Source organism: Gavia stellata, chromosome 34 (assembly GCF_030936135.1).
Source record: "Gavia stellata isolate bGavSte3 chromosome 34, bGavSte3.hap2, whole genome shotgun sequence".
Taxonomy (NCBI): Eukaryota; Metazoa; Chordata; class Aves; order Gaviiformes; family Gaviidae; genus Gavia; species Gavia stellata.
This window is the reverse complement of record NC_082627.1, coordinates 3,350,143-3,358,737: the sequence shown is the minus strand read 5'-3', so window position 1 is coordinate 3,358,737 and position 8,595 is coordinate 3,350,143. Positions and strand designations below refer to the sequence as shown.

Sequence of the window (8,595 nt, the reverse complement as noted above, 5' to 3'; positions counted from 1 at the left end):
AAGATGGGGGTGACATCTCCTTTCCTTCAGTCTCCAGGGACTACTCCCAGTCTCTGGGAGATCACTCTCTGGCGTTGATCAAAGATTATCGAGCGTTGCCTCACAAAAACATCTGCCAGCTCCCGCAGCACTCGTGGGTACAGCCCATCTGGGCCCATGGACGTATGTCTGTTCAGCTTGCCTAAGCATTCCCTGACCTGACCTCCTTCCACCAAATGCACCTCTTCCTTGCTCCAGCCTTTTCCCCTGGTCTCTGGGACCTGGGATTACTGTAGGCCAGTCTTGCTAGCAAAGACTGAGGCAAAGGTGGCACCCAGTACCTCAGCCTTTGCCATGTCCTGTGTAATCAGGTCTCCTGTCTTGTTGAGCAATGGACCTACACTTTTCCCTAGTCTTCCTGTTGTCTCCCATGTCTTTACAGAAGCCCTTCTTGCTGTCTTTGACATTCCTGGCCAGATCTAATTATTGCATTCCTTTTGGGCTTTAGCTTTTCTGTGTTAGTCCCTGGATTCTCAGACAATGTCTCTATAATGATCCCAGGTTACTTGTCTGTGGTGGGTTGACTTTGGCTGGACATCAGGTGCCCACCAAGCTGCTCTATCACTGCCCTCCTCAGCAGGATGGCGGGGGAGACAAAAGAAGATGGAAAAAACTTGTGGGTGAAGATAAAGGCAGTTTAAGCCAAGGCCATGCGCAGAAGCCAAGGAAAACAAAAGGTTTATTCTCTACTTCCCATCAGCAGGCGATGTCTAGCCACTATCCGGGAAGCAGGGCTTCAGTACGTGTGGCGGTTGCTCTGGACAAGAAACGTCATCATAACGAATGCTCCCCTCTCCTCCTTCTTTCTCTTAGCTTTCATTGCTGAGCAGACATCATACGGTGTGGAATATCCGTTTGGTCAGTCTGGATCACCTGTCCTGGCTATGTCCCCTCCCAACATCTTGCCCACCCCGAGTCGAGTGGCCTTTGGGGGTGAGGGGGGAGAATGTTGGAGAGACAGCCTTGATGCTGTGCGAGCACCACTCAGCCAAAATACTGGTGTGTTATCAACACCTTTCAAGGTATCAAAACAAAGCACAGCATTATGAGGGCTCCTATGGGGAAAGCTAACTCCATCTCAAGCAAGCAAAAAACCCCGGAGATCTGCGCCTGCTTTGCCACCTAACGTTCCACTCACACTCTCACTCTCGCCAGAGCCCAGCTCCAAAATTGAAAACATCCAGCAACTGCTCCCACATGGAAGGTTAAAGCACTAAATGCTGTTGCTGGCCCTCACCTTCCCTTGGCAGCGCTTCTTTCCTCTACTGGGGACTGGAGGCCCCAAACTCAGTGCAGTGCTGTGCGTGCAGTCTAGTGAGGACTGGATAGAGGGGGAGAATCCCTCCCCCTCATCTCCTGGCCTTGCTCCTGTTCATACAGCCACCATGCTGTTGGCCTTCTTGGCTGCCAGGCCTCACCACCGACTTATATGCAGCTTGATGTTCATCACGACCCTCAGGGCCTTTTCTGCTGAGCTGCGCCCCAGCCGGGGCTGTTGCCCAGGGTTAGGCAACCCCAGCGGGGAGACTTGGAATTAATCCTTTCTGAAATGTAGAAGCTTCTTGTTGGCCCATTCTTCCAAGCTTTTGAAGTTCCTCCCGAAGGCAGCCTTCCAGTGTATACACTGGTCCCCTGCCTCAGTTTTGTGCCATCTGCAAATTCTGTCAGGTCCTCGGGGACATTGATAATATCATTAAGTCCCAGGAGAGACCCAATGCATCCAATCAGTCTTTTACTCACCTTTTTGCCCAGCCTCAACTGGACAGAGGAGACAAAATATAATGAAAGGCTCCTGGGTTGAGATGAGGACAGGGGTATCACTCAGCAATCACCGCCACAGGCAAAAGAGACTCGACTTGGGGACATTAATTTACTTCATCGCGAATCAAATCAGAGTAGCATAATGAGAAAATAAAACCAAAACTTAAAACACCTTCCCCCCACCCCTCCCTTCTTCTTGGGCTCAAGTTAGTCCTGATTTCTCTACCTCCTCCCCCAGAATGGCACAGGGGGATGGGGAATGGGGGTTGAGTCAGATCATCACATGTTCTCTCTGATGCTTCTTCCTCCTCACACTCTTCCCCTGCTCCAGAGTAGGGTCCCTCCCATGGGAGACAGTCCTCCAGATACTTCTCCAGCTTGGGTCATCTCCACAGAGTTCACTCCTTCAGGAACAGACTGCTCCCGTGTGAGCTCCCCACGAGGCCACAAGTCCTGCCAGCAAACCTGCTCCAGTGTGGGCTCCTCTCCCCACGGGTCCACAGGTCCGTCCAGGAGCCTGCTTCAGCATGGGCTCTCCACGGGTTCACAGCCTCCTTTGGGTGCATCCACCTGCTCTGGCATGGGGTCCTCCAGGGACTGCAAGTGGATATCTGCTCCACTGTGGACCTCTATGGGCTGCAGTAAGACAGCCTGCCTCACCATGGTCTTCACCAGGGGCTGCAGGGGAATCTTTGCTCCGGTGCCTGGAGTACCTCCTCCCCCTCCTTCTTCACTGACCTTGGTGTCTGTGGAGTTCTTTCTCTCACATATTCTCACTCCTTTGAGTGACTTGATCCCCACCCACTGATAGCTGTTCTCCATAGGTTCTGCCTCAAGGCACCAGGGTCTGGGAGACCTTGCTGATGAAGGCTGAGCCAAAGACAGCATAGAGCGTCTCAGACCTATTTACACCTGCTCTTGCTAAATTCTGCAGTGGCCCCACATGGTCTTGGTTTCTTCTTTGACTCTAACGTCAGTGGTAAGAGCTCGTCTTGGTGCCATTGAATTCCCTTGAGAGAGTCAACTGGATGTCCATATGGGCCATTGCAGGAGGCTGTCCTTAAAGACCGGCTGTACTGAGCTCTGCTCAGTGCGCAGTACTTGTGCTCTGCCCGTCAGTGCTCCTGCCCGTAAGTTCCCCAACTGAAAACCCCCAGAACAGGCCACAGTTTACCCCTCTGAGGTCTTGCGTCTGCACTTGTACTCTCCTTTTAAGACTCTGCTCAGGAGCTGGGACCCACTGCTCTTTCACGGTTGCTACAACAGAGTGTGACGCTGGTTTTCACATCCCTGACCAGCACTTCCATGTTTGCAAGTACCAGAACCAAGCAAGCATCACCTTTGTTGGGCTCCCTGGCAGCTGTGAGAAGAAGTTTTCCCAAAAACCTCCAGAAACCTCCTGCACTGTGTTCCCAATCCACTGAATTTCAGGGTCATTGAAGTTCCCGGTAAGACCCAATGTCATTGATCCAGAGAAAGCCTCAGGTTTTCAAAGAAGGCTTTGTCCACTTCTTTTCCCTGACTGTAGTTTCCTTTTGTCCTGCCACAATATCACCCTTAATGGCCTCTCCTCTGGGTTTCACCCAGAAGCGCTCAGCCCACCTCTTGCCCATCAGATGGTGGAGGTCCATACTTCCCAGCAGCTCCATCAAACAGGTGACGAGTGTCTCCTGAAGAGCCTGTGTCCATCCTGCACATCCCCTGATTTGTGCGAGCTGTCCCATCACACCTTGGCAGTTCTTCCATCAATGTGGCACTTCTGTGATGGCACGTGGGGCTCCAGCTCCTCCTGTCTGTGCCCCAGGCTGAGGGCATTGGTGCACATGTGGGCTGCAGCCCCTCAGCTGCTGCCCGCTGGGGCCCACCTCAGACATGTCACAAACTAAAGTGGAACTGAGTCCCAAGACCCCATATATGTAAAGGCTTTGCTACATGGCAGAGATGTGCTCGGAATGGATTGCAGATGGCAACGTAAAAGATGATATGATATGTAGATGTAGATGTAGATGTAGATGTAGATGTAGATGTAGATGCAGATGCAGATATAGTTGTAGATGATGAGAAAGATGCCATGAGGGGTCCACAGAGTGAGCAAACCCTGCTCTCACTGAATCCAGATGGAAGAGGGCCTGGGCTGCGCAGCCCTGGCAGGAGACCATGAGACACCATAGTCAATGCTGATCTAATACATATAGGTGATGGAGAAGAGAAAGAGAGGAACTTAGCTCTCCTGGTGCAAAATAACACCACCGGGGCAGATGAATACCTCTCTATGCTGCCCTGTCCATACCGAGTGGGGACAAGTTTCATTGTCCTAAATGTGGCCATCTGCTGTCATTTCAGTTGGCCAAAGGAATTTCCCAATGGCCTCCAAGATGGACACTGCCCTGTCCATGAGAATTGCTCCACTAGAGCCTGCAGTTTCCTGCACATACCTTGGGCCACCTCTGGCACCTCAGATGCCACCAGGTATTTGCACGTGAAGCACTCACTCCTGCCCTCCATCTCCATTAATTAGCAGGGGAGCTGAGACTAAAAGCTCACATCCAAATGTCCACTTTTGCACACCTGAAGAGAGGCAAGAGAAATCCCACCTCCTGTGGGTTTGTGGCAGCCATGGAAGGGAGCTGAGACCCCTTCCAGGCAAAAAAACTACAAACCCAGAATAAGATGCCTCGATTGCCTCAGCTGAATGTCTTCCCTCAGAAGTGGTAAAGGAGATCTCTCATGCTCTCTGGGTATTCTTCCTACTGATGGCACAAGGAAAGGTGGTATTTAGATTGAACTCTATCTCTGAGAAGGAAAATGACAGTGCTGGGAAGTAGTGTCTCTCCCCAGCTGAGGAAGGGAACAGCAGTGATTCCTTCAGCCTGTTTCACAGCAGATTCCCCTGGAGCCCCAGGGACACCTGGAGGGAGCCCAGAGGGGGCAGAGAAAGTGCTGCCTTGGGCTGGTCCTCTGCTGCTGAGCTGGGCTGGGCTCCTGGGGTGGAGGGAGGGAGCTGATGGCAAGTGGGCAGTGCTGCAGAGAGACAGCCCTGCCCAGGAGCAGCTTTTCTTCAAAGCGCAACAGGGCTGAGGGCACTGCCTGCAGGCACCGAGGGGAGAGGATCGAGGCAGAGAGAGATTAAAGGCAGTGTGGAGTGGGACGACAGCTGAGAGTTCACTGGGAGATAAATCTTCACAGCCCTCTATATGGTAAGTCTCTGAGCTGCAGGGCAATAATAATGAGTATTCTGCAGGGGTCTCCTAGACCTGGTTCATCCCATAGCCTGTAGGAACTTCCCGGAGGACTCTCACAGATTCCCTAGTATAGAGGAGAAGGATGTGCTCCACAGCAGGGATTCCTCCCTGCACTGTCAGAGGGACAGGGTATGATGGCTGCCTTCTCCCGGGGACGCCTGCAGGGGTGTAAAGGTGGGTGTGCATCCAGGGGTGCCCAGGGCTGTCCTTCAGAGCATGGTCCCTGCACCCCAGGGCACTGTGAGCCGGGACAGGGACTCCACTGCCTGCCAGGGTCAGCACTCAGCCTGCCCAGGGAGCTCCCCAGGGCACTGTGGGGAGAAGCTCAGGGTGGAAGGAGTGACCGCTAGCCAGGGGGGGTCCATCTGCTGTTGAGAGGGTGCTGTGTGTGTCAGGGCTGCTCACAGCTCCACATCACCCCCAGCACATTTCTGGAGAGGATCTTTCAAAGATGACAGTCAAAGCAAGGCTTTCCTGCTTCAGCTTGTGCATTCCTGAGTCTTTGCACTGAAGATTATACTAGTTGGATGGGTGGGAACGGAAATGGATCTGTCAGGTGTGGACAACCCTCTGAGACACCTTAACAGTTACACTGAGAGATCCCAGGTCGAGCTCAGTTCATGTCCTGCACTGAGGGAGAGGAGAGAGGGCAGGGAGAGAGTGATGGAGGTGTTGAAGTTGGACAAGACACCGAGACTCCAGGAGCATTGCACTGAGAGATGGATAGGTCTGCAAGGAACCTCATCTAGTCCCCCTAAGGCACTGCTCAGCCTACAGACAGCACGAGAGCATCACCTCGGTGGTCTCTGTGGGACTTGTTTGAGCTGCTCCTTAGCTTCTGCACACACAGAGATGCCGCTGGGCAGTGCCCTGCTGCCAGGAGGTGTCTGCAGGGCAGAGCTGAGCACACAGCGGGTGCGTTGGGGTCTCTGAGCACTGGCAGGGAGCAGACACATGGGGACAGGGAAATAGCTCCTGGCAGGGAGAGCTCCAGGCAGCAGAGACATGGGCAGGGAGGGAGAGGGAGCTACTCTCAGAAAGACTGTGGGAGGGGGAACTGGGTACCTCCCTGCCATCCCCTGCAGTGCAGAAACCTCCCCTGGAGCTCACACCACCCCTCATCAGGTCTCCTCTGCCATGTAGGTGAAGCACAGCCTGTGGCCCCAAGGCCATGGGATTTCAGGCTGAGTCACTCCTTCTCAACAGGGCCCCTCATGAGGAGAAACTCCGGAGTACCCATTTGTCTATCCTGCTGCTGTTGACAGTAGCATTAGGGCATTTATCCATGTTTCCTCTCCTGTCCATGCTGCTGTAGTTCCCACCAGAGTTGGAAGCTCTGGGCAATGCATTTTGCAGGGCTGGGAGAGAGCCAACACTCCTTATGGATGCCCCATGTTTAGGACATTTGACTCTTTCCCTGGGGGGCCCTGCTGGGCTGCAGGGTGCCCTCCAGAAGGGCACAGGTCACCCATGGCATCTCTGTGTTATGCAGGAGCCCCATGGAGAAGACAAGTCAGCGCTAAGGCCACAGAAATGCTGCTGGGTGGCTCCACGCAGGCAGCGGCAGTGAGCCCTCTGTGCCCCTGGCTGGGAGGGGAGAGCTGAGCTCCTCCTTGGGTACGCTGAGGCAGGGTGAGGGGTTTGGAGGTCTGCACTTGGAAACTGCATTTCTTTTGCTCTCAGCAGCGTCCAGTTTCTTTTGGGGGGAACACTTGAGTGCCATCGTCCTCCAGCTCAAAGAGGTGCCAGCACAAGGCAGCTGAGACCAGGGCTGATGGACAGACTGTCTGTCCTCACTCTGCACTAAGGGACGGTCCCTTTGCTGCTCAGGACCCACAAGGTTTCACTTGGAGGGCACTACTAATGCCAAGGATTTCTGCCTTAAAAACACTCCTCAGGGGTGGTGGGGCCACTAGAGCAGAATAAACAAAACGAAATCCTCCCAGCTCTGCTCCAGGGTTGGGTGCCTTGGGAGAGACAGTGGGGAAAAGCTCTTTGATATCACAAGCGGATTTAACCATAGACCCTGCGTTCCCATTTCCCTATTGCTGTAGGGCAGCGCTGGCTCCCCCAGAGCCCACTGCTGCAGAGTGCACTGCTGCCAGGGACACCCTCAGCCAGCACCAACCAGAGCTCACAAAAGGGACCTGCCAAACGTCTTCTTGATTAGGGACAGGTGGTTTGGGGGTTTCTATAAGAAATGGAATAGATTTTGCTCAGAGAAATCATTCCTAACTCATTGATGTCTTTTCCTCCATGAACAGGCTCCCATGCCATGAGAGACCAAATGTCCAATGGAAGCTCCATGACTGAGTTCCTCCTCCTGGCATTCGCAGACACACGGGAGCTGCAGCTCTTGCACTTCTGGCTCTTCCTGGGCATCTACCTGGCTGCCCTCCTGGGCAACGGCCTCATCATCACCACCATCGCCTCTGACCACCACCTCCACACCCCCATGTACTTCTTCCTCCTCAACCTCTCTTTTCTTGACCTGGGCTGCATCTCCACCACTCCCCCCAAATCCATGGCCAATTCCCTCTGGGACACCAGGGCCATCTCCTATAAGGGATGTGCTGCTCAAGTGTTTCTTTTTTTCTTTCTGTTGTCAGCAGAGTATTTTTTTTCTCACTGTCATGGCCTATGACCGCTACGTTGCCATCTGCAAACCCCTGCACTACGGGACCCTCCTGGGCAGCAGAGCTTGTGTCCACATGGCAGCAGCTGCCTGGGGCAGTGGGTTTCTCAATTCTGTGCTTCACACTGCCAGTACATTTTCACTACCAGTCTGCCAGGGTAATGTCCTGGACCAATTCTTCTGTGAAATCCCCCAGATCCTCAGGCTCTCCTGCTCAGACACCTACGTCAGGGAAGTTGGGCTTATCGTGGTTAGTGCTTTTCTGTTTTTGGGGTGTTTTGTTTTCATTGTGCTGTCCTATGTGCAGATCTTCAGGGCTGTGGTGAGGATCCCCTCTGAGCAGGGACGGCACAAATCCTTTTCCACCTGCCTCCCTCATGTGGTCGTGGTCTCCCTGTTTATCAGCACTGCCATGGTTGCCTACCTGAAGCCGCCCTCCATCTCCTCCCCACTTCTCAATCTGGTGGTGTCATTTCTGTACTCAGTGGTGCCTCCAGCACTGAACCCCCTCATCTACAGCATGAGGAACCAGGAGCTCAAGGATGCCCTGAGCAAACTGGTAACTGGACATCTTTCAGCAGCCATAGGCTGCCTACCTTCCTCTGCAGCTGACTCCCAGTGTAGGTCGTGACAGGCCAAGTCTGCCTTTCCTGTTTTTTTTTTGCTTTTTCCTCTTTGGAAGTTGTTGTCTTCAAGTACGTAAAATTATTCCTCCCCTTATGATCCACTCATCTTGTGTGACCCAGAGACTTTGTATAAATGGGGAACTATTTTCTTTAAGAAAATAAAAGAACCTGCAGCAACTTCTTGGTCTATGATCCATCCTCAGCATAGCAGAAATAAATGGGAAATAGAAAGACCTTTCTGGCTGCACCAGCTTGGGGCAGGCTGCTTTGTGCTGGGGGAATCAGGAGCTCT

General features: G+C 53.2%; 1 pseudogene; it reads left to right on the top strand.

Moving 5' to 3' along the window:
• The first annotated feature begins 7,329 nt into the window (after positions 1-7,329).
• Positions 7,330-8,308, top strand: LOC132320276 (olfactory receptor 14A16-like; annotated as a pseudogene).
• The last annotated feature ends 287 nt before the right edge of the window (positions 8,309-8,595 follow it).